The 22,592-nt window shown below is 53.6% G+C and overlaps 19 non-coding genes across 19 annotated transcripts; all 19 read left to right on the top strand.

The window, feature by feature from the left end:
• The first annotated feature begins 4,480 nt into the window (after positions 1-4,480).
• On the top strand, positions 4,481-4,599 carry LOC126161203 (5S ribosomal RNA). The gene has a single exon (XR_007534863.1). It is a non-coding gene; the product is annotated as a 5S ribosomal RNA (ribosomal RNA).
• Positions 4,600-5,451: 852 nt separating this feature from the next.
• On the top strand, positions 5,452-5,570 carry LOC126161055 (5S ribosomal RNA). Its single transcript, XR_007534728.1, has one exon. It is a non-coding gene; the product is annotated as a 5S ribosomal RNA (ribosomal RNA).
• Positions 5,571-6,431: 861 nt separating this feature from the next.
• On the top strand, positions 6,432-6,550 carry LOC126161140 (5S ribosomal RNA). The gene has a single exon (XR_007534808.1). It is a non-coding gene; the product is annotated as a 5S ribosomal RNA (ribosomal RNA).
• Positions 6,551-7,401: 851 nt separating this feature from the next.
• On the top strand, positions 7,402-7,520 carry LOC126161011 (5S ribosomal RNA). The gene has a single exon (XR_007534688.1). It is a non-coding gene; the product is annotated as a 5S ribosomal RNA (ribosomal RNA).
• An 854-nt stretch (positions 7,521-8,374) lies between these two features.
• On the top strand, positions 8,375-8,493 carry LOC126161066 (5S ribosomal RNA). Its single transcript, XR_007534738.1, has one exon. It is a non-coding gene; the product is annotated as a 5S ribosomal RNA (ribosomal RNA).
• An 854-nt stretch (positions 8,494-9,347) lies between these two features.
• LOC126160997 (5S ribosomal RNA) lies at positions 9,348-9,466 on the top strand. Its single transcript, XR_007534675.1, has one exon. It is a non-coding gene; the product is annotated as a 5S ribosomal RNA (ribosomal RNA).
• Positions 9,467-10,318: 852 nt separating this feature from the next.
• Positions 10,319-10,437, top strand: LOC126161054 (5S ribosomal RNA). The gene has a single exon (XR_007534727.1). It is a non-coding gene; the product is annotated as a 5S ribosomal RNA (ribosomal RNA).
• An 854-nt stretch (positions 10,438-11,291) lies between these two features.
• Positions 11,292-11,410, top strand: LOC126160996 (5S ribosomal RNA). The gene has a single exon (XR_007534674.1). It is a non-coding gene; the product is annotated as a 5S ribosomal RNA (ribosomal RNA).
• Positions 11,411-12,262: 852 nt separating this feature from the next.
• Positions 12,263-12,381, top strand: LOC126160993 (5S ribosomal RNA). The gene has a single exon (XR_007534671.1). It is a non-coding gene; the product is annotated as a 5S ribosomal RNA (ribosomal RNA).
• An 853-nt stretch (positions 12,382-13,234) lies between these two features.
• LOC126160992 (5S ribosomal RNA) lies at positions 13,235-13,353 on the top strand. Its single transcript, XR_007534670.1, has one exon. It is a non-coding gene; the product is annotated as a 5S ribosomal RNA (ribosomal RNA).
• An 853-nt stretch (positions 13,354-14,206) lies between these two features.
• On the top strand, positions 14,207-14,325 carry LOC126161042 (5S ribosomal RNA). The gene has a single exon (XR_007534716.1). It is a non-coding gene; the product is annotated as a 5S ribosomal RNA (ribosomal RNA).
• An 853-nt stretch (positions 14,326-15,178) lies between these two features.
• LOC126161139 (5S ribosomal RNA) lies at positions 15,179-15,297 on the top strand. The gene has a single exon (XR_007534807.1). It is a non-coding gene; the product is annotated as a 5S ribosomal RNA (ribosomal RNA).
• An 851-nt stretch (positions 15,298-16,148) lies between these two features.
• On the top strand, positions 16,149-16,267 carry LOC126160995 (5S ribosomal RNA). Its single transcript, XR_007534673.1, has one exon. It is a non-coding gene; the product is annotated as a 5S ribosomal RNA (ribosomal RNA).
• Positions 16,268-17,119: 852 nt separating this feature from the next.
• On the top strand, positions 17,120-17,238 carry LOC126161030 (5S ribosomal RNA). The gene has a single exon (XR_007534705.1). It is a non-coding gene; the product is annotated as a 5S ribosomal RNA (ribosomal RNA).
• Positions 17,239-18,092: 854 nt separating this feature from the next.
• On the top strand, positions 18,093-18,211 carry LOC126161187 (5S ribosomal RNA). The gene has a single exon (XR_007534851.1). It is a non-coding gene; the product is annotated as a 5S ribosomal RNA (ribosomal RNA).
• Positions 18,212-19,056: 845 nt separating this feature from the next.
• LOC126161157 (5S ribosomal RNA) lies at positions 19,057-19,175 on the top strand. Its single transcript, XR_007534824.1, has one exon. It is a non-coding gene; the product is annotated as a 5S ribosomal RNA (ribosomal RNA).
• Positions 19,176-20,023: 848 nt separating this feature from the next.
• LOC126161152 (5S ribosomal RNA) lies at positions 20,024-20,143 on the top strand. Its single transcript, XR_007534819.1, has one exon. It is a non-coding gene; the product is annotated as a 5S ribosomal RNA (ribosomal RNA).
• Positions 20,144-20,993: 850 nt separating this feature from the next.
• On the top strand, positions 20,994-21,113 carry LOC126161116 (5S ribosomal RNA). Its single transcript, XR_007534785.1, has one exon. It is a non-coding gene; the product is annotated as a 5S ribosomal RNA (ribosomal RNA).
• An 850-nt stretch (positions 21,114-21,963) lies between these two features.
• LOC126161202 (5S ribosomal RNA) lies at positions 21,964-22,082 on the top strand. The gene has a single exon (XR_007534862.1). It is a non-coding gene; the product is annotated as a 5S ribosomal RNA (ribosomal RNA).
• The last annotated feature ends 510 nt before the right edge of the window (positions 22,083-22,592 follow it).

The raw sequence follows: 22,592 nt of genomic DNA, 5'->3' as shown, positions 1-22,592 counted from the left end.
TGTTGTTGATCAGGTGCCTCGTCCTAACATTTGTCGCGAGCTCGGCGACTTGGTTCGCAGTTTTCAGCTCGTTGATACGTGGCGTGTTTTAAACCCTGATGTTACGCATTTTACTCATTTTTATCCCACGGGGCACAGCCGCCTGGACAGAATTTACGTTTCTGCCCCGCTTTCTGCCCGTATTTGCCGCACGGAAATGTTTCCCGTGCTGTTTTCTGATCATTCCGGTTACCTTTGCCAGCTTTTATTGCCTAGATTTTGTGTTCCCAGGCGAAAGAATTTGTGGAAATTTAATTGTGCATTATTGAACGACGACCATTTTGTGACGTGTTTTACCAATCTGTGGCAGAAATTGCTCGGGACCAAGCGAGGTGACTGTAGTGTGCTGGAGTGGTGGGTCGGGGAGGCCAAGCCGGTGATCAGGCGGTTTTTAATGGATTTTAGCCGCGAGGCGGCTCGGTGGCGTCGCGCTACTGCCCGCTTCCATCAGGCGTGTTTACAAGACCTCGCGCTGCGCGTGACGTCACAGCCTGCCTTGCTGCCCGCTTTTAAGCAGTTCCAGCGTAAGCTTCTCGCTGATTTGCGTGCTGTTAGTGGCGGTGTCGTCGTCCGCAGCCAGCCTGCGGGGGTTGTGGATGGCGAACCATTGTCGCTTTATCATCTGCATAGGGAACGCAGGCGGCGCGCCCGTCTGCACATCGGTACCTGGAAACAGTGCGACGGTAGACGGACTACTGTCCAGTCCGACATTGAGCGGGATGTTTTTACTCATTTTAGTTCCCTTTTCCGTGCGCTGGATGTTGATTGTAATGCGTTGCGGGATTTTTTACACGTCATACCTCATGTTTTAACTCGTACGGATAGGACGCTTTTAAATGCTGCTTATGTACCTGACGACCTGTACGATGCTATCCGACGAAGCCCTAAAAGTAAATCGCCTGGTCCCGACGGCATTCCTGCTGAATTTTATCTGAAATTTTATGATCTTTTTCGTGATGTTTTTGTGGCTCTTTTAAATGAAATACGGGATGGTGCTGTTATCCCTGCTGCGTTTGAGGAGGGGGTAGTGACATTGGTTCCCAAATCGACTGCGACGCCCTGCATTGACGCTGTTCGGCCGATCACTTTACTGAACGCCGATTTTAAGATTGTAACGCGATGCGTGGCTCAACGCCTTAAAGTTGTTTTACCGTCGGTCCTCAGTGATAGTCAATCATGTGCGGTGCAGGGTCGAAACATTTTTGATGCCGTCCTCGCCTATCGCGACTGTATCGGTTTTGTTAAAAGTGCGAGACTGCCGACAGCTGCCATCTTCTTAATTGATTTCAAAAATGCTTTCGACCGCATTAGCCATGTGTACCTCCGCCAGGTTCTTGTGCGGATGGGCTTCGGTTTTAAGTTTACGACTGTGGTAAAGCATCTTTTACAAAATGCGACGTCACGTGTTAGTGTCAATGGCCACTTGACGCCAGCTTTCCGTGTTGGGCGCTCGGTGCGGCAGGGGTGTCCCCTTTCAATGGCCCTTTTTTCTGTAGCTTTAGATCCGTTGCTGCGAATTATCGGCCGCGACTGCCGTGGCATTCAGATAGGGACGCACCGCCTCATTTGCAAGGCGTACGCCGACGATCTTGGCGTTTTTCTTGGCCATTCTGATGACGTTGACACTCTATATGGTGCACTGCAACGCTTTGAAAAAGCTACAGGTGCCATTGTCAACCCAACTAAGACTGTTTGTTTGCCTCTTACACCCCGCGCACGGTCCATACAGCGGAGCTGGTTTTGTGTCCGCGAACAGCACAAAGTCCTGGGCGTGCTTTTTTCTTCTCATCCACAACGGATGGAGGCGCTCAATTGGCGGTCTACGCTCCATAAGGTGCGCGCCGTTGCCAAGATCTATGCGGCTCGCACGTTGGCGCTTCGTGACAAGGTGGCCTTGATCAATACTAACATTCTGGCCAGGGTGTGGTACCTCGCACAGGTCCTTCCACTGCCTCGGCAGTTGGAACGTGCCCTCAAGCAGGCGGTGTATTGGTTTTTATGGCGAGGTGACATTTTTAAAGTCTCGTATGACACCTGTACTCTAAGCCCGACAGATGGTGGTTTGGGTTTAGTAGATCTTCGCGCGAAGTGCTCTGCTCTCCTTTGGAAACGGACCACCGTTGTTATGGAGAGGGCCCCGAACGGTACCACTGCGGCGGTCTTCAGTATGTATCGTCCTCTATCAGTGGAGGCGCCGGTGAATGTCTCGCACATTCCCTTTTTTCTTAACTATGTGCGTCGCTACTATATGGACAACAGCTACCTCGCGCTATGTGACGTTCCCAGTCTTCGAGTCTGCGACGTCGTTTCTGCTTTCCGTGGATCACCTGTGCGTTGTAAGTGGGAGTATCGGCTACCGTGGTATAATTGGGTCGCGGTATGGAAAAATCTTGCCAGCCATGTTCTTCCTCCCTCTGTACACGCCGTGTGGTACAAGGTTGTGCATCGTACCTTCCCTACAAATTCGAAGCTCCATTCCATCAACCTCATCTCGTCTGGAGCTTGCGACTTGTGTGATGCGGAAGATACACTTGAACACCGTTTTGTGTGTGGACATTTTTGCAGTGTTTGGGATGCCGCCAGAGATATGATTCGCCTAATCACTCGAGTGGATACGCGTTCAGTCTTGCCGACCGACGCCTTAATTCCTCAATGCGTCGCCTACCCGAATACAAAGAAGAATGCTACGGTGTGGCTCCTGGGTCATACCGTTTTTGCAATGTTTCACCTGAAATTGACTACTGAATTGGACTTTCTTACCTATTTATGGACTCAGCATGAACAAACTGAAGCTTTGCCTGGCTATCGTGCTACTTTTGCAAATTTTTTGAAGGTTGCACTTGCTCATGCCTTTTCCCGGATGTCGGTGGATGCTTAACATGTTTATGACGGTTTGGTATACTATTCTATTTTGACCGCTCAAGCTGTGTTTTTCAAGGAACGAACATTTATGGAAATACGTGTACTCGGAGGAACTCTTTTTTTTTTCTTATTTGTGTATCTTTTTATTTCCGGTACAGTTTACCTTTTTCTTGTTTCTGATTTTTATGCTGTGGACATCGGCACTTTTATTTAAGAGCACTGGTTTTCTCCTGTAGGTCTCCCATGTGGCGGCAGTGATATTTTTAATTTTTCACTAGTGTTACCACGCAGTGATTTTCATTTTTTTGTTTTTTTTCCTTTTCGTTTCACTTGTCCACCTGATGGACTTTACCCCTCAGTTTTACTGGTGTGGAACTTTCCCGGTAATAGTGACACTAAGGACGTGGTTTTTTTTCTACTGGATTTTGTTTCCCTGGCGGAGTCATTGTATCCATGCAGAAGATTGCTGGCTTATGGATTTTTTTTGCTCTTGCCGCTTTTTCCCGACGGACGTCGACCGTTTTAAGGACACCAACGGGGGATACTGATTTTTTCGTCCGTTCGTCGTGGGACATGGAGTCAACAGCACCTTTATAGCTCATGAAGCTCGCCAATAGAAGGCATTTTGTGGAGAGCGACACGGCCGGGCTATAAGGGGAGATGGGAGGCCCGTAAAAAAAAAAAAAAAAAAAAAGGGTGCTGTTGGCTCCCTTCCTGTTTTTTTTTTGTTATGTCGCCAGCCCAATTTTCAAATTACCTTTCTGTTGTGACAAAGATGCTTCCTTAAGCCTTTTAAACTACTGTAATGGTACGAAAATGCAGTAATTAACTCAGTTTGAGGGAGAATGTGCTAACCAAGTTTGCCAAGAAGACTTTGAAAACGACAAAACAGTACGAATCGGCAGGTGATTTCTGAAATACGTCACCGCCTATTGTTGTGTAGGAGTGTAGAGTTCCAAATTTGATTTGTAACCACGAATTTATTCCTTAGTCGTCTCGTCTCGTCTCGTCTCGTCTCGTCCCGCAGACGTTTGTCGTGCTTGCGCTGTCATATGGACCACGACCCGAGCGGCAGCGAGCGGCAGTCGAGCAAAGTCGGGACAAGTCAGGACGGGGACAGGGACAGGGATAGGAATGGTGCGAATGCACTGCAAACTACGCAGACAGCTGGTGTGAGGAGAGGCGAGGCGAGGCGAGGCGAGGCGAGGCGAGGCGAGGCGAGGCGAGGAAGCCCACATCGCTACCAGTGGGCCCTCCAGCACGACACTGCCACACCCCGCACAGGCCCTCCGCTGAACACCAGGGACAAGATGCGTCCTCCGCTAGTGTCGAAGGCTGCACGCGCCCAGCGAATGACAGGGGATGCAACGAGCAGCAGTGCGTCTCACACACGCGGCGGTGCGCCCGCCAATTCGGCCGTCACTCTGCTGGGACGCCGGGCGCGCCTCCCCGCGCCGTCCTCGAGGAACTGGCGGTTGCGGAAGGAAGCGCTTTCGTCAAATGCGGCCGAAAACTAACATTTTGTGTGTTGGGAGAAAAGCCGAACGCGAATTCTGCCGTGCTCCTACATTAGATGAGCGCCAACGGCCATACCATGATGAATACACCGGTTCTCGTCCGATCACCGAAGTTAAGCATCATCGGGCCCGGCTAGTACTTGGATGGGTGACCGCCTGGGAAACCCGGGTGCTGTTGGCTCCCTTCCTGTTTTTTATTTTGTTATGTCGCCAGCCCAATTTTCAAATTACCTTTCTGTTGTGGCAAAGATGCTTCCTTAAGCCTTTTAAACTACTGTAATGGTACGAAAATGCAGTAATTAACTCAGTTTGAGGGAGAATGTGCTAACCAAGTTTGCCAAGAAGACTTTGAAAACGACAAAACAGTACGAATCGGCAGGTGATTTCTGAAATACGTCACCGCCTATTGTTGTGTAGGAGTGTAGAGTTCCAAATTTGATTTGTAACCACGAATTTATTCCTTAGTCGTCTCGTCTCGTCTCGTCTCGTCTCGTCCCGCAGACGTTTGTCGTGCTTGCGCTGTCATATGGACCACGACCCGAGCGGCAGCGAGCGGCAGTCGAGCAAAGTCGGGATAAGTCTGGACGGGGACAGGGACAGGGATAGGAATGGTGCGAATGCACTGCAAACTACGCAGACACCTGGTGTGAGGCGAGGCGAGGTGAGGCGAGGCGAGGCGAGGAAGCCCACATCGCTACCAGTGGGCCCTCCAGCACGACACTGCCACACCCCGCACAGGCCCTCCGCTGAACACCAGGGACAAGATGCATCCTCCGCTAGTGTCGAAGGCTGAACGCGCCCAGCGAATGACAGGGGGTGCAACGAGCAGCAGTGCGTCTCACACACGCGGCGGTGCGCCCGCCAATTCGGCCGTCACTCTGCTGATACGCCGGGCGCGCCTCCCCACGCCGTCCTCGAGGAACTGGCGGTTGCGGAAGGAAGCGCTTTCGTCAAATGCGGCCGAAAACTAACATTTTGTGTGTTGGGAGAAAAGCCGAACGCGAATTCTGCCGTGCTCCTACATTAGATGAGCGCCAACGGCCATACCATGATGAATACACCTGTTCTCGTCCGATCACCGAAGTTAAGCATCATCGGGCCCGGCTAGTACTTGGGTGGGTGACCGCCTGGGAAACCCGGGTGCTGTTGGCTCCCTTCCTGTTTTCTTTTTTGTTATGTCGCCAGCAGAATCTTCAAACTACCTTTCTGTTGTGACAAAGATGCTTCCTTAAGCCTTTTAAACTACTGTAATGGTACGAAAATGCAGTAATTAACTCAGTTTGAGGGAGAATGTGCTAACCAAGTTTGCGAAGAAGACTTTGAAAACGACAAAACAGTACGAATCGGCAGGTGATTTCTGAAATACGTCACCGCCTATTGTTGTGTAGGAGTGTAGAGTTCCAAATTTGATTTGTAACCACGAATTTATTCCTTAGTCGTCTCGTCTCGTCTCGTCTCGTCTCGTCCCGCAGACGTTTGTCGTGCTTGCGCTGTCATATGGACCACGACCCGAGCGGCAGCGAGCGGCGGTCGAGCAAAGTCGGGACAAGTCGGGACGGGGACAGGGACAGGGATAGGAATGGTGCGAATGCACTGCAAACTACGCAGACAGCTGGTGTGAGGAGAGGCGAGGCGAGGCGAGGCGAGGCGAGGCGAGGCGAGGAAGCCCACATCGCTACCAGTGGGCCCTCCAGCACGACACTGCCACACCCCGCACAGGCCCTCCGCTGAACACCAGGGACAAGATGCGTCCTCCGCTAGTGTCGAAGGCCGAACGCGCCCAGCGAATGACAGGGGGTGCAACGAGCAGCAGTGCGTCTCACACACGCGGCGGTGCGCCCGCCAATTCGGCCTTCACTCTGCTGGGACGCCGGGCGCGCCTCCCCGCGCCGTCCTCGAGGAACTGGCGGTTGCGGAAGAAGCGCTTTCATCAAATGCGGCCGAAAACTAACATTTTGTGTGTTGGGAGAAAAGCCGAACGCGAATTCTGCCGTGCTCCTACATCTGATGAGCGCCAACGGCCATACCATGATGAATACACCGGTTCTCGTCCGAACACCGAAGTTAAGCATCATCGGGTTCGGCTAGTACTTGGATGGGTGACCGCCTGGGAAACCCGGGTGCTGCTGGCTCCCTTCCTGTTTTCTTTTTGTTATGTCGCCAGCCCAATTTTCAAATTACCTTTCTGTTGTGACAAAGATGCTTCCTTAAGCCTTTTAAACTACTGTAATGGTACGAAAATGCAGTAATTAACTCAGTTTGACTGAGAATGTGCTAACCAAGTTTGCCAAGAAGACTTTGAAAACGACAAAACAGTACGAATCGGCAGGTGATTTCTGAAATACGTCACCGCCTATTGTTGTGTAGGAGTGTAGAGTTCCAAATTTGATTTGTAACCACGAATTTATTCCTTAGTCGTCTCGTCTCGTCTCGTCTCGTCACGTCCCGCAGACGTTTGTCGTGCTTGCGCTGTCATATGGACCACGACCCGAGCGGCAGCGAGCGGCAGTCGAGCAAAGTCGGGATAAGTCTGGACGGGGACAGGGACAGGGATAGGAATGGTGCGAATGCACTGCAAACTACGCAGACACCTGGTGTGAGGCGAGGCGAGGTGAGGCGAGGCGAGGCGAGGAAGCCCACATCGCTACCAGTGGGCCCTCCAGCACGACACTGCCACACCCCGCACAGGCCCTCCGCTGAACACCAGGGACAAGATGCGTCCTCCGCTTGTGTCGAAGGCTGCACGCGCCCAGCGAATGACAGGGGGTGCAACGAGCAGCAGTGCGTCTCACACACGCGGCGGTGCGCCCGCCAATTCGGCCGTCACTCTGCTGGGACGCCGGGCGCGCCTCCCCGCGCCGTCCTCGAGGAACTGGCGGTTGCGGAAGGAAGCGCTTTCGTCAAATGCGGCCGAAAACTAACATTTTGTGTGTTGGGAGAAAAGCCGAATGCGAATTCTGCCGTGCTCCTACATTAGATGAGCGCCAACGGCCATACCATGATGAATACACCGGTTCTCGTCCGATCACCGAAGTTAAACATCATCGGGCCCGGCTAGTACTTGGATGGGTGACTGCCTGGGAAACCCGGGTGCTGTTGGCTCCCTTCCTGTTTTTTTTTTTTTGTTATGTCGCCAGCCCAATTTTCAAATTACCTTTCTGTTGTGACAAAGATGCTTCCTTAAGCCTTTTAAACTACTGTAATGGTACGAAAATGCAGTAATTAACTCAGTTTGAGGGAGAATGTGCTAACCAAGTTTGCCAAGAAGACTTTGAAAACGACAAAACAGTACGAATCGGCAGGTGATTTCTGAAATACGTCACCGCCTATTGTTGTGTAGGAGTGTAGAGTTCCAAATTTGATTTGTAACCACGAATTTATTCCTTAGTCGTCTCGTCTCGTCTCGTCTCGTCTCGTCCCGCAGACGTTTGTCGTGCTTGCGCTGTCAAATGGACCACGACCCGAGCGGCAGCGAGCGGCAGTCGAACAAAGTCGGGATAAGTCTGGACGGGGACAGGGACAGGGATAGGAATGGTGCTAATGCACTGCAAACTACGCAGACACCTGGTGTGAGGCGAGGCGAGGTGAGGCGAGGCGAGGCGAGGAAGCCCACATCGCTACCAGTGGGCCCTCCAGCACGACACTGCCACACCCCGCACAGGCCCTCCGCTGAACACCAGGGACAAGATGCATCCTCCGCTAGTGTCGAAGGCTGAACGCGCCCAGCGAATGACAGGGGATGCAACGAGCAGCAGTGCGTCTCACACACGCGGCGGTGCGCCCGCCAATTCGGCCGTCACTCTGCTGATACGCCGGGCACGCCTCCCCGCGCCATCCTCGAGGAACTGGCGGTTGCGGAAGGAAGCGCTTTCGTCAAATGCGGCCGGAAACTAACATTTTGTGTGTTGGGAGAAAAGCCGAACGCGAATTCTGCCGTGCTCCTACATTAGATGAGCGCCAACGGCCATACCATGATGAATACACCGGTTCTCGTCCGAACACCGAAGTTAAGCATCATCGGGCCCGGCTAGTACTTGGGTGGGTGACCGCCTGGGAAACCCGGGTGCTGTTGGCTCCCTTCCTGTTTTTTTTTTTTTGTTATGTCGCCAGCAGAATTTTCAAACAACCTTTCTGTTGTGACAAAGATGCTTCCTTAAGCCTTTTAAACTACTGTAATGGTACGAAAATGCAGTAATTAACTCAGTTTGAGGGAGAATGTGCTAACCAAGTTTGCCAAGAAGACTTTGAAAACGACAAAACAGTACGAATCGGCAGGTGATTTCTGAAATACGTCACCGCCTATTGTTGTGTAGGAGTGTAGAGTTCCAAATTTGATTTGTAACCACGAATTTATTCCTTAGTCGTCTCGTCTCGTCTCGTCTCGTCTCGTCCCGCAGACGTTTGTCGTGCTTGCGCTGTCATATGGACCACGACCCGAGCGGCAGCGAGCGGCAGTCGAGCAAAGTCGGGATAAGTCTGGACGGGGACAGGGACAGGGATAGGAATGGTGCGAATGCACTGCAAACTACGCAGACACCTGGTGTGAGGCGAGGCGAGGTGAGGCGAGGCGAGGCGAGGAAGCCCACATCGCTACCAGTGGGCCCTCCAGCACGACACTGCCACACCCCGCACAGGCCCTCCGCTGAACACCAGGGACAAGATGCGTCCTCCGCTTGTGTCGAAGGCTGCACGCGCCCAGCGAATGACAGGGGGTGCAACGAGCAGCAGTGCGTCTCACACACGCGGCGGTGCGCCCGCCAATTCGGCCGTCACTCTGCTGGGACGCCGGGCGCGCCTCCCCGCGCCGTCCTCGAGGAACTGGCGGTTGCGGAAGGAAGCGCTTTCGTCAAATGCGGCCGAAAACTAACATTTTGTGTGTTGGGAGAAAAGCCGAATGCGAATTCTGCCGTGCTCCTACATTAGATGAGCGCCAACGGCCATACCATGATGAATACACCGGTTCTCGTCCGATCACCGAAGTTAAACATCATCGGGCCCGGCTAGTACTTGGATGGGTGACCGCCTGGGAAACCCGGGTGCTGTTGGCTCCCTTCCTGTTTTTTTTTTTGTTATGTCGCCAGCCCAATTTTCAAATTACCTTTCTGTTGTGACAAAGATGCTTCCTTAAGCCTTTTAAACTACTGTAATGGTACGAAAATGCAGTAATTAACTCAGTTTGAGGGAGAATGTGCTAACCAAGTTTGCCAAGAAGACTTTGAAAACGACAAAACAGTACGAATCGGCAGGTGATTTCTGAAATACGTCACCGCCTATTGTTGTGTAGGAGTGTAGAGTTCCAAATTTGATTTGTAACCACGAATTTATTCCTTAGTCGTCTCGTCTCGTCTCGTCTCGTCTCGTCCCGCAGACGTTTGTCGTGCTTGCGCTGTCAAATGGACCACGACCCGAGCGGCAGCGAGCGGCAGTCGAGCAAAGTCGGGATAAGTCTGGACGGGGACAGGGACAGGGATAGGAATGGTGCTAATGCACTGCAAACTACGCAGACACCTGGTGTGAGGCGAGGCGAGGTGAGGCGAGGCGAGGCGAGGAAGCCCACATCGCTACCAGTGGGCCCTCCAGCACGACACTGCCACACCCCGCACAGGCCCTCCGCTGAACACCAGGGACAAGATGCATCCTCCGCTAGTGTCGAAGGCTGAACGCGCCCAGCGAATGACAGGGGGTGCAACGAGCAGCAGTGCGTCTCACACACGCGGCGGTGCGCCCGCCAATTCGGCCGTCACTCTGCTGATACGCCGGGCACGCCTCCCCGCGCCATCCTCGAGGAACTGGCGGTTGCGGAAGGAAGCGCTTTCGTCAAATGCGGCCGAAAACTAACATTTTGTGTGTTGGGAGAAAAGCCGAACGCGAATTCTGCCGTGCTCCTACATTAGATGAGCGCCAACGGCCATACCATGATGAATACACCGGTTCTCGTCCGAACACCGAAGTTAAGCATCATCGGGCCCGGCTAGTACTTGGGTGGGTGACCGCCTGGGAAACCCGGGTGCTGTTGGCTCCCTTCCTGTTTTTTTTTTTTTGTTATGTCGCCAGCAGAATTTTCAAATTACCTTTCTGTTGTGACAAAGATGCTTCCTTAAGCCTTTTAAACTACTGTAATGGTACGAAAATGCAGTAATTAACTCAGTTTGAGGGAGAATGTGCTAACCAAGTTTGCGAAGAAGACTTTGAAAACGACAAAACAGTACGAATCGGCAGGTGATTTCTGAAATACGTCACCGCCTATTGTTGTGTAGGAGTGTAGAGTTCCAAATTTGATTTGTAACCACGAATTTATTCCTTAGTCGTCTCGTCTCGTCTCGTCTCGTCTCGTCCCGCAGACGTTTGTCGTGCTTGCGCTGTCATATGGACCACGACCCGAGCGGCAGCGAGCGGCAGTCGAGCAAAGTCGGGATAAGTCTGGACGGGGACAGGGACAGGGATAGGAATGGTGCGAATGCACTGCAAACTACGCAGACACCTGGTGTGAGGCGAGGCGAGGTGAGGCGAGGCGAGGCGAGGAAGCCCACATCGCTACCAGTGGGCCCTCCAGCACGACACTGCCACACCCCGCACAGGCCCTCCGCTGAACACCAGGGACAAGATGCGTCCTCCGCTTGTGTCGAAGGCTGCACGCGCCCAGCGAATGACAGGGGGTGCAACGAGCAGCAGTGCGTCTCACACACGCGGCGGTGCGCCCGCCAATTCGGCCGTCACTCTGCTGGGACGCCGGGCGCGCCTCCCCGCGCCGTCCTCGAGGAACTGGCGGTTGCGGAAGGAAGCGCTTTCGTCAAATGCGGCCGAAAACTAACATTTTGTGTGTTGGGAGAAAAGCCGAATGCGAATTCTGCCGTGCTCCTACATTAGATGAGCGCCAACGGCCATACCATGATGAATACACCGGTTCTCGTCCGATCACCGAAGTTAAACATCATCGGGCCCGGCTAGTACTTGGATGGGTGACCGCCTGGGAAACCCGGGTGCTGTTGGCTCCCTTCCTGTTTTTTTTTTTGTTATGTCGCCAGCCCAATTTTCAAATTACCTTTCTGTTGTGACAAAGATGCTTCCTTAAGCCTTTTAAACTACTGTAATGGTACGAAAATGCAGTAATTAACTCAGTTTGAGGGAGAATGTGCTAACCAAGTTTGCCAAGAAGACTTTGAAAACGACAAAACAGTACGAATCGGCAGGTGATTTCTGAAATACGTCACCGCCTATTGTTGTGTAGGAGTGTAGAGTTCCAAATTTGATTTGTAACCACGAATTTATTCCTTAGTCGTCTCGTCTCGTCTCGTCTCGTCTCGTCCCGCAGACGTTTGTCGTGCTTGCGCTGTCAAATGGACCACGACCCGAGCGGCAGCGAGCGGCAGTCGAACAAAGTCGGGATAAGTCTGGACGGGGACAGGGACAGGGATAGGAATGGTGCTAATGCACTGCAAACTACGCAGACACCTGGTGTGAGGCGAGGCGAGGTGAGGCGAGGCGAGGCGAGGAAGCCCACATCGCTACCAGTGGGCCCTCCAGCACGACACTGCCACACCCCGCACAGGCCCTCCGCTGAACACCAGGGACAAGATGCATCCTCCGCTAGTGTCGAAGGCTGAACGCGCCCAGCGAATGACAGGGGATGCAACGAGCAGCAGTGCGTCTCACACACGCGGCGGTGCGCCCGCCAATTCGGCCGTCACTCTGCTGATACGCCGGGCACGCCTCCCCGCGCCATCCTCGAGGAACTGGCGGTTGCGGAAGGAAGCGCTTTCGTCAAATGCGGCCGAAAACTAACATTTTGTGTGTTGGGAGAAAAGCCGAACGCGAATTCTGCCGTGCTCCTACATTAGATGAGCGCCAACGGCCATACCATGATGAATACACCGGTTCTCGTCCGATCACCGAAGTTAAGCATCATCGGGCCCGGCTAGTACTTGGGTGGGTGACCGCCTGGGAAACCCGGGTGCTGTTGGCTCCCTTCCTGTTTTTTTTTTTTGTTATGTCGCCAGCAGAATTTTCAAACAACCTTTCTGTTGTGACAAAGATGCTTCCTTAAGCCTTTTAAACTACTGTAATGGTACGAAAATGCAGTAATTAACTCAGTTTGAGGGAGAATGTGCTAACCAAGTTTGCCAAGAAGACTTTGAAAACGACAAAACAGTACGAATCGGCAGGTGATTTCTGAAATACGTCACCGCCTATTGTTGTGTAGGAGTGTAGAGTTCCAAATTTGATTTGTAACCACGAATTTATTCCTTAGTCGTCTCGTCTCGTCTCGTCTCGTCTCGTCCCGCAGACGTTTGTCGTGCTTGCGCTGTCAAATGGACCACGACCCGAGCGGCAGCGAGCGGCAGTCGAGCAAAGTCGGGATAAGTCTGGACGGGGACAGGGACAGGGATAGGAATGGTGCTAATGCACTGCAAACTACGCAGACACCTGGTGTGAGGCGAGGCGAGGTGAGGCGAGGCGAGGCGAGGAAGCCCACATCGCTACCAGTGGGCCCTCCAGCACGACACTGCCACACCCCGCACAGGCCCTCCGCTGAACACCAGGGACAAGATGCATCCTCCGCTAGTGTCGAAGGCTGAACGCGCCCAGCGAATGACAGGGGATGCAACGAGCAGCAGTGCGTCTCACACACGCGGCGGTGCGCCCGCCAATTCGGCCGTCACTCTGCTGATACGCCGGGCACGCCTCCCCGCGCCATCCTCGAGGAACTGGCGGTTGCGGAAGGAAGCGCTTTCGTCAAATGCGGCCGAAAACTAACATTTTGTGTGTTGGGAGAAAAGCCGAACGCGAATTCTGCCGTGCTCCTACATTAGATGAGCGCCAACGGCCATACCATGATGAATACACCGGTTCTCGTCCGATCACCGAAGTTAAGCATCATCGGGCCCGGCTAGTACTTGGGTGGGTGACCGCCTGGGAAACCCGGGTGCTGTTGGCTCCCTTCCTGTTTTTTTTTTTTGTTATGTCGCCAGCAGAATTTTCAAACAACCTTTCTGTTGTGACAAAGATGCTTCCTTAAGCCTTTTAAACTACTGTAATGGTACGAAAATGCAGTAATTAACTCAGTTTGAGGGAGAATGTGCTAACCAAGTTTGCCAAGAAGACTTTGAAAACGACAAAACAGTACGAATCGGCAGGTGATTTCTGAAATACGTCACCGCCTATTGTTGTGTAGGAGTGTAGAGTTCCAAATTTGATTTGTAACCACGAATTTATTCCTTAGTCGTCTCGTCTCGTCTCGTCTCGTCTCGTCCCGCAGACGTTTGTCGTGCTTGCGCTGTCAAATGGACCACGACCCGAGCGGCAGCGAGCGGCAGTCGAGCAAAGTCGGGATAAGTCTGGACGGGGACAGGGACAGGGATAGGAATGGTGCTAATGCACTGCAAACTACGCAGACACCTGGTGTGAGGCGAGGCGAGGTGAGGCGAGGCGAGGCGAGGAAGCCCACATCGCTACCAGTGGGCCCTCCAGCACGACACTGCCACACCCCGCACAGGCCCTCCGCTGAACACCAGGGACAAGATGCATCCTCCGCTAGTGTCGAAGGCTGAACGCGCCCAGCGAATGACAGGGGGTGCAACGAGCAGCAGTGCGTCTCACACACGCGGCGGTGCGCCCGCCAATTCGGCCGTCACTCTGCTGATACGCCGGGCACGCCTCCCCGCGCCATCCTCGAGGAACTGGCGGTTGCGGAAGGAAGCGCTTTCGTCAAATGCGGCCGAAAACTAACATTTTGTGTGTTGGGAGAAAAGCCGAACGCGAATTCTGCCGTGCTCCTACATTAGATGAGCGCCAACGGCCATACCATGATGAATACACCGGTTCTCGTCCGAACACCGAAGTTAAGCATCATCGGGCCCGGCTAGTACTTGGGTGGGTGACCGCCTGGGAAACCCGGGTGCTGTTGGCTCCCTTCCTGTTTTTTTTTTTTGTTATGTCGCCAGCAGAATTTTCAAATTACCTTTCTGTTGTGACAAAGATGCTTCCTTAAGCCTTTTAAACTACTGTAATGGTACGAAAATGCAGTAATTAACTCAGTTTGAGGGAGAATGTGCTAACCAAGTTTGCCAAGAAGACTTTGAAAACGACAAAACAGTACGAATCGGCAGGTGATTTCTGAAATACGTCACCGCCTATTGTTGTGTAGGAGTGTAGAGTTCCAAATTTGATTTGTAACCACGAATTTATTCCTTAGTCGTCTCGTCTCGTCTGGTCTCGTCTCGTCCCGCAGACGTTTGTCGTGCTTGCGCTGTTATATGGACCACGACCCGAGCGGCAGCGAGCGGCAGTCGAGCAAAGTCGGGACAAGTCGGTACGGGGACAGGGACAGGGATAGGAATGGTGCGAATGCACTGCAAACTACGCAGACACCTGGTGTGAGGCGAGGCGAGGCGAGGCGAGGCGGAGCGAGGAAGCCCACATTGCTACCAGTGGGCCCTCCAGCACGACACTGCCACACCCCGCACAGGCCCTCCGCTGAACACCAGGGACAAGATGCGTCCTCCGCTAGTGTCGAAGGCTGCACGCGCCCAGCGAATGACAGGGGGTGCAACGAGCAGCAGTGCGTCTCCCACACGCGGCGGTGCGCCTGCCAATTCGGCCGTCACTCTGCTGGGACGCCGGGCGCGCCTCCCCGCGCCGTCCTCGGGGAACAGTCGGTTGCGGAAGGAAGCGCTTTCGTCAAATGCGGCCGAAAACTAACATTTTGTGTGTTGGGAGAAAAGCCGAACGCGAATTCTGCCGTGCTCCTACATCTGATGAGCGCCAACGGCCATACCATGATGAATACACCGGTTCTCGTCCGAACACCGAAGTTAAGCATCATCGGGTTCGGCTAGTACTTGGATGGGTGACCGCCTGGGAAACCCGGGTGCTGCTGGCTCCCTTCCTGTTTTCTTTTTGTTATGTCGCCAGCCCAATTTTCAAATTACCTTTCTGTTGTGACAAAGATGCTTCCTTAAGCCTTTTAAACTACTGTAATGGTACGAAAATGCAGTAATTAACTCAGTTTGACTGAGAATGTGCTAACCAAGTTTGCCAAGAAGACTTTGAAAACGACAAAACAGTACGAATCGGCAGGTGATTTCTGAAATACGTCACCGCCTATTGTTGTGTAGGAGTGTAGAGTTCCAAATTTGATTTGTAACCACGAATTTATTCCTTAGTCGTCTCGTCTCGTCTCGTCTCGTCTCGTCCCGCAGACGTTTGTCGTGCTTGCGCTGTCATATGGACCACGACCCGAGCGGCAGCGAGCGGCAGTCGAGCAAAGTCGGGATAAGTCTGGACGGGGACAGGGACAGGGATAGGAATGGTGCGAATGCACTGCAAACTACGCAGACACCTGGTGTGAGGCGAGGCGAGGTGAGGCGAGGCGAGGCGAGGAAGCCCACATCGCTACCAGTGGGCCCTCCAGCACGACACTGCCACACCCCGCACAGGCCCTCCGCTGAACACCAGGGACAAGATGCGTCCTCCGCTTGTGTCGAAGGCTGCACGCGCCCAGCGAATGACAGGGGGTGCAACGAGCAGCAGTGCGTCTCACACACGCGGCGGTGCGCCCGCCAATTCGGCCGTCACTCTGCTGGGACGCCGGGCGCGCCTCCCCGCGCCGTCCTCGAGGAACTGGCGGTTGCGGAAGGAAGCGCTTTCGTCAAATGCGGCCGAAAACTAACATTTTGTGTGTTGGGAGAAAAGCCGAATGCGAATTCTGCCGTGCTCCTACATTAGATGAGCGCCAACGGCCATACCATGATGAATACACCGGTTCTCGTCCGATCACCGAAGTTAAACATCATCGGGCCCGGCTAGTACTTGGATGGGTGACCGCCTGGGAAACCCGGGTGCTGTTGGCTCCCTTCCTGTTTTTTTTTTTGTTATGTCGCCAGCCCAATTTTCAAATTACCTTTCTGTTGTGACAAAGATGCTTCCTTAAGCCTTTTAAACTACTGTAATGGTACGAAAATGCAGTAATTAACTCAGTTTGAGGGAGAATGTGCTAACCAAGTTTGCCAAGAAGACTTTGAAAACGACAAAACAGTACGAATCGGCAGGTGATTTCTGAAATACGTCACCGCCTATTGTTGTGTAGGAGTGTAGAGTTCCAAATTTGATTTGTAACCACGAATTTATTCCTTAGTCGTCTCGTCTCGTCTCGTCTCGTCTCGTCCCGCAGACGTTTGTCGTGCTTGCGCTGTCAAATGGAGCACGACCCGAGCGGCAGCGAGCGGCAGTCGAGCAAAGTCGGGATAAGTCTGGACGGGGACAGGGACAGGGATAGGAATGGTGCTAATGCACTGCAAACTACGCAGACACCTGGTGTGAGGCGAGGCGAGGTGAGGCGAGGCGAGGCGAGGAAGCCCACATCGCTACCAGTGGGCCCTCCAGCACGACACTGCCACACCCCGCACAGGCCCTCCGCTGAACACCAGGGACAAGATGCATCCTCCGCTAGTGTCGAAGGCTGAACGCGCCCAGCGAATGACAGGGGGTGCAACGAGCAGCAGTGCGTCTCACACACGCGGCGGTGCGCCCGCCAATTCGGCCGTCACTCTGCTGATACGCCGGGCACGCCTCCCCGCGCCATCCTCGAGGAACTGGCGGTTGCGGAAGGAAGTGCTTTCGTCAAATGCGGCCGAAAACTAACATTTTGTGTGTTGGGAGAAAAGCCGAACGCGAATTCTGCCGTGCTCCTACATTAGATGAGCGCCAACGGCCATACCATGATGAATACACCGGTTCTCGTCCGAACACCGAAGTTAAGCATCATCGGGCCCGGCTAGTACTTGGGTGGGTGACCGCCTGGGAAACCCGGGTGCTGTTGGCTCCCTTCCTGTTTTTTTTTTTTTGTTATGTCGCCAGCAGAATTTTCAAACAACCTTTCTGTTGTGACAAAGATGCTTCCTTAAGCCTTTTAAACTACTGTAATGGTACGAAAATGCAGTAATTAACTCAGTTTGAGGGAGAATGTGCTAACCAAGTTTGCCAAGAAGACTTTGAAAACGACAAAACAGTACGAATCGGCAGGTGATTTCTGAAATACGTCACCGCCTATTGTTGTGTAGGAGTGTAGAGTTCCAAATTTGATTTGTAACCACGAATTTATTCCTTAGTCGTCTCGTCTCGTCTCGTCTCGTCTCGTCCCGCAGACGTTTGTCGTGCTTGCGCTGTTATATGTACCACGACCCGAGCGGCAGCGAGCGGCAGTCGAGCAAAGTCGGGACAAGTCGGTACGGGGACAGGGACAGGGATAGGAATGGTGCGAATGCACTGCAAACTACGCAGACACCTGGTGTGAGGCGAGGCGAGGCGAGGCGAGGCGGAGCGAGGAAGCCCACATTGCTACCAGTGGGCCCTCCAGCACGACACTGCCACACCCCGCACAGGCCCTCCGCTGAACACCAGGGACAAGATGCGTCCTCCGCTAGTGTCGAAGGCTGCACGCGCCCAGCGAATGACAGGGGGTGCAACGAGCAGCAGTGCGTCTCACACACGCGGCGGTGCGCCTGCCAATTCGGCCGTCACTCTGCTGGGACGCCGGGCGCGCCTCCCCGCGCCGTCCTCGGGGAACAGTCGGTTGCGGAAGGAAGCGCTTTCGTCAAATGCGGCCGAAAACTAACATTTTGTGTGTTGGGAGAAAAGCCGAACGCGAATTCTGCCGTGCTCCTACATTAGATGAGCGCCAACGGCCATACCATGATGAATACACCTGTTCTCGTCCGATCACCGAAGTTAAGCATCATCGGGCCCGGCTAGTACTTGGATGGGTGAACGCCTGGGAAACCCGGGTGCTGCTGGCTCCCTTCCTGTTTTTTTTTGTTATGTCACCAGCCCAATTTTCAAACTACCTTTCTGTTGTGACAAAGATGCTTCTTTATGCCTTTTAAACTACTGTAATGGTACGAAAATGCAGTAATTAACTCAGTTTGAGGGAGAATGTGCTAACCAAGTTTGCCAAGAAGACTTTGAAAACGACAAAACAGTACGAATCGGCAGGTGATTTCTGAAATACGCCACCGCCTATTGTTGTGTAGGAGTGTAGAGTTCCAAATTTGATTTGTAACCACGAATTTATTCCTTAGTCGTCTCGTCTCGTCTCGTCTCGTCTCGTCCCGCAGACGTTTGTCGTGCTTGCGCTGTCATATGGACCACGACCCGAGCGGCAGCGAGCGGCAGTCGATCAAAGTCGGGACAAGTCGGGACGGGGACAGGGACAGGGATAGGAATGGTGCGAATGCACTGCAAACTACGCAGACACCTGGTGTGAGAAGAGGCGAGGCGAGGCGAGGCGAGGAAGCCCACATCGCTACCAGTGGGCCCTCCAGCACGACACTGCCACACCCCGCACAGGCCCTCCGCTGAACACCAGGGACAAGATGCGTCCTCCGCTAGTGTCGAAGGCTGCACGCGCCCAGCGAATGACAGGGGGTGCAACGAGCAGCAGTGCGTCTCACACACGCGGCGGTGCGCCCGCCAATTCGGCTGTCACTCTGCTGGGACGCCGGGCGCGCCTCCCCGCGCCGTCCTCGAGGAACTGGCTGTCGCGGAAGGAAGCGCTTTCGTCAAATGCGGCCGAAAACTAACATTTTGTGTGTTGGGAGAAAAGCCGAACGCGAATTCTGCCGTTCTCCTACATTAGATGAGCGCCAACGGCCATACCATGATGAATACACCGGTTCTCGTCCGATCACCGAAGTTAAGCATCATCGGGCCCGGCTAGTATTTGGATGTGTGACCGCCTGGGAAACCCGGGTGCTGCTGGCTCCCTTCCTGTTTTTTTTTGTTATGTCACCAGCCCTTTTTTCAAACTACCTTTCTGTTGTGACAAAGATGCTTCATTATGCCTTTTAAACTACTGTAATGGTACGAAAATGCAGTAATTAACTCAGTTTGAGGGAGAATGTGCTAACCAAGTTTGCCAAGAAGACTTTGAAAACGACAAAACTACGAATCGGCAGGTGATTTCTGAAATACGTCACCGCCTATTGTTGTGTAGGAGTGTAGAGTTCCAAATTTGATTTGTAACCACGAATTTATTCCTTAGTCGTCTCGTCTCGTCTCGTCTCGTCTCGTCCCGCAGACGTTTGTCGTGCTTGCGCTGTCATATGGCCGACGACCCGAGCGGCAACGAGCGGCAGTCGAGCAAAGTCGGGACAAGTCGGGACGGGGACAGGGACAGGGATAGGAATGGTGCGAATGCACTGCAAACTACGCAGACACCTGGTGTGAGGCGCGGCGAGGCGAGGCGAGGCGAGGCGAGGAAGCCGACATTGCTACCAGTGGGCCCTCCAGCACGACACTGCCACACCCCGCACAGGCCCTCCGCTGAACACCAGGGACAAGATGCGTCCTCCGCTAGTGTCGAAGGCTGAACGCGCCCAGCGAATGACAGGGGGTGCAACGAGCAGCAGTGCGTCTCACACACGCGGCGGTGCGCCCGCCAATTCGGCCGTCACTCTGCTGGGACGCCGGGCGCGCTTCCCCGCGCCGTCCTCGAGGAACTGGCGGTTGCGGAAGGAAGCGCTTTCGTCAAATGCGGCCGAAAACTAACATTTTGTGTGTTGTGAGAAAAGCCGAACGCGAATTCTGCCGTGCTCCTACATTAGATGAGCGCCAACGGCCATACCATGATGAATACACCGGTTCTCGTCCGATCACCGAAGTTAAGCTTCTTCGGGCCCGGCTAGTACTTGGATGGGTGACCGCCTGGGGAAACCCGGGTGCTGTTGGCTCCCTTCCCGTTTTTTTTTGTTATGTCGCCAGCCCAATTTTCAAACTACGTTTCTGTTGTGACAAAGATGCTTCCTTAAGCCTTTTAAACTACTGTAATGGTACGAAAATGCAGTAATTAACTCAGTTTGAGGGAGAATGTGCTAACCAAGTTTGCCAAGAAGACTTTGAAAACGACAAAACAGTACGAATCGGCAGGTGATTTCTGAAATACGTCACCGCCTATTGTTGTGTAGGAGTGTAGAGTTCCAAATTTGATTTGTAACCACGAATTTATTCCTTAGTCGTCTCGTCTCGTCTCGTCTCGTCTCGTCCCGCAGACGTTTGACGTGCTTGCGCTGTCATATGGACCACGACCCGAGCGGCAGCGAGCGGCAGTCGAGCAAAGTCGGGACAAGTCGGGAATGGGACAGGGACAGGGATAGGAATGGTGCGAATGCACTGCAAACTACGCAGACACCTGGTGTGAGGCGCGGCGAGGCGAGGCGAGGCGAGGCGAGGAAGCCCACATCGCTACCAGTGGGCCCTCCAGCTCGACACTGCCACACCCCGCACAGGCCCTCCGCTGAACACCAGGGACAAGATGCGTCCTCCGCTAGTGTCGAAGGCTGAACGCGCCCAGCGAATGACAGGGGGTGCAACGAGCAGCAGTGGGTCTCACACACGCGGCGGTGCGCCCGCCAATTCGGCCGTCACTCTGTTGGGACGTCGGGCGCGCTTCCCCGCGCCGTCCTCGAGGAACTGGCGGTTGCGGAAGGAAGCGCTTTCGTCAAATGCGGCCGAAAACTAACATTTTCTGTGTTGTGAGAAAAGCCGAACGCGAATTCTGCCGTGCTCCTACATTAGATGAGCGCCAACGGCCATACCATGATGAATACACCGGTTCTCGTCCGATCACCGAAGTTAAGCATTATCGGGCCCGGCTAGTACTTGGATGGGTGACCGCCTGGGGAAACCCGGGTGCTGTTGGCTCCCTTCCCGTTTTTTTTTGTTATGTCGCCAGCCCAATTTTCAAACTACGTTTCTGTTGTGACAAAGATGCTTCCTTAAGCCTTTTAAACTACTGTAATGGTACGAAAATGCAGTAATTAACTCAGTTTGAGGGAGAATGTGCTAACCAAGTTTGCCAAGAAGACTTTGAAAACGACAAAACAGTACGAATCGGCAGGTGATTTCTGAAATACGTCACCGCCTATTGTTGTGTAGGAGTGTAGAGTTCCAAATTTGATTTGTAACCACGAATTTATTCCTTAGTCGTCTCGTCTCGTCTCGTCTCGTCTCGTCCCGCAGACGTTTGACGTGCTTGCGCTGTCATATGGACCACGACCCGAGCGGCAGCGAGCGGCAGTCGAGCAAAGTCGGGACAAGTCGGGAATGGGACAGGGACAGGGATAGGAATGGTGCGAATGCACTGCAAACTACGCAGACACCTGGTGTGAGGCGCGGCGAGGCGAGGCGAGGCGAGGCGAGGAAGCCCACATCGCTACCAGTGGGCCCTCCAGCACGACACTGCCACACCCCGCACAGGCCCTCCGCTGAACACCAGGGACAAGATGCGTCCTCCGCTAGTGTCGAAGGCTGAACGCGCCCAGCGAATGACAGGGGGTGCAACGAGCAGCAGTGCGTCTCACACACGCGGCGGTGCGCCCGCCAATTCGGCCGTCACTCTGCTGGGACGCCGGGCGCGCCTCCCCGCGCCGTCCTCGAGGAACTGGCGGTTGCGGGAGGAAGCGCTTTCGTCAAATGCGGCCGAAAACTAACATTTTGTGTGTTGGGAGAAAAGCCGAACGCGAATTCTGCCGTGCTCCTACATTAGATGAGCGCCAACGGCCATACCATGATGAATACACCGGTTCTCGTCCGATCACCGAAGTTAAGCATCATCGGGCCCGGCTAGTACTTGGATGGGTGACCGCCTGGGAAACCCGGGTGCTGTTGGCTCCCTTCCTGTTTTTTTTTTTTTTGTAATGTCGCCAGCCCAATTTTCAAACTACCTTTCTGTTGTGACAAAGATGCTTCCTTAAGCCTTTTAAACTACTGTAATGGTACGAAAATGCAGTAATTAACTCAGTTTGAGGGAGAATGTGCTAACCAAGTTTGCCAAGAAGACTTTGAAAACGACAAAACAGTACGAATCGGCAGGTGATTTCTGAAATACGTCACCGCCTATTGTTGTGTAGGAGTGTAGAGTTCCAAATTTGATTTGTAACCACGAATTTATTCCTTAGTCGTCTCGTCTCGTCTCGTCTCGTCTCGTCCCGCAGACGTTTGTCGTGCTTGCGCTGTCAAATGGACCACGACCCGAGCGGCAGCGAGCGGCAGTCGAGCAAAGTCGGGATAAGTCTGGACGGGGACAGGGACAGGGATAGGAATGGTGCGAATGCACTGCAAACTACGCAGACACCTGGTGTGAGGCGAGGCGAGGTGAGGCGAGGCGAGGCGAGGAAGCCC

The sequence above is a fragment of the Schistocerca cancellata genome, unplaced genomic scaffold (assembly GCF_023864275.1).
Source record: "Schistocerca cancellata isolate TAMUIC-IGC-003103 unplaced genomic scaffold, iqSchCanc2.1 HiC_scaffold_1170, whole genome shotgun sequence".
NCBI classification, from domain to species: Eukaryota; Metazoa; Arthropoda; class Insecta; order Orthoptera; family Acrididae; genus Schistocerca; species Schistocerca cancellata.
This window is presented reverse-complemented; position numbering and strand designations above follow the sequence as displayed.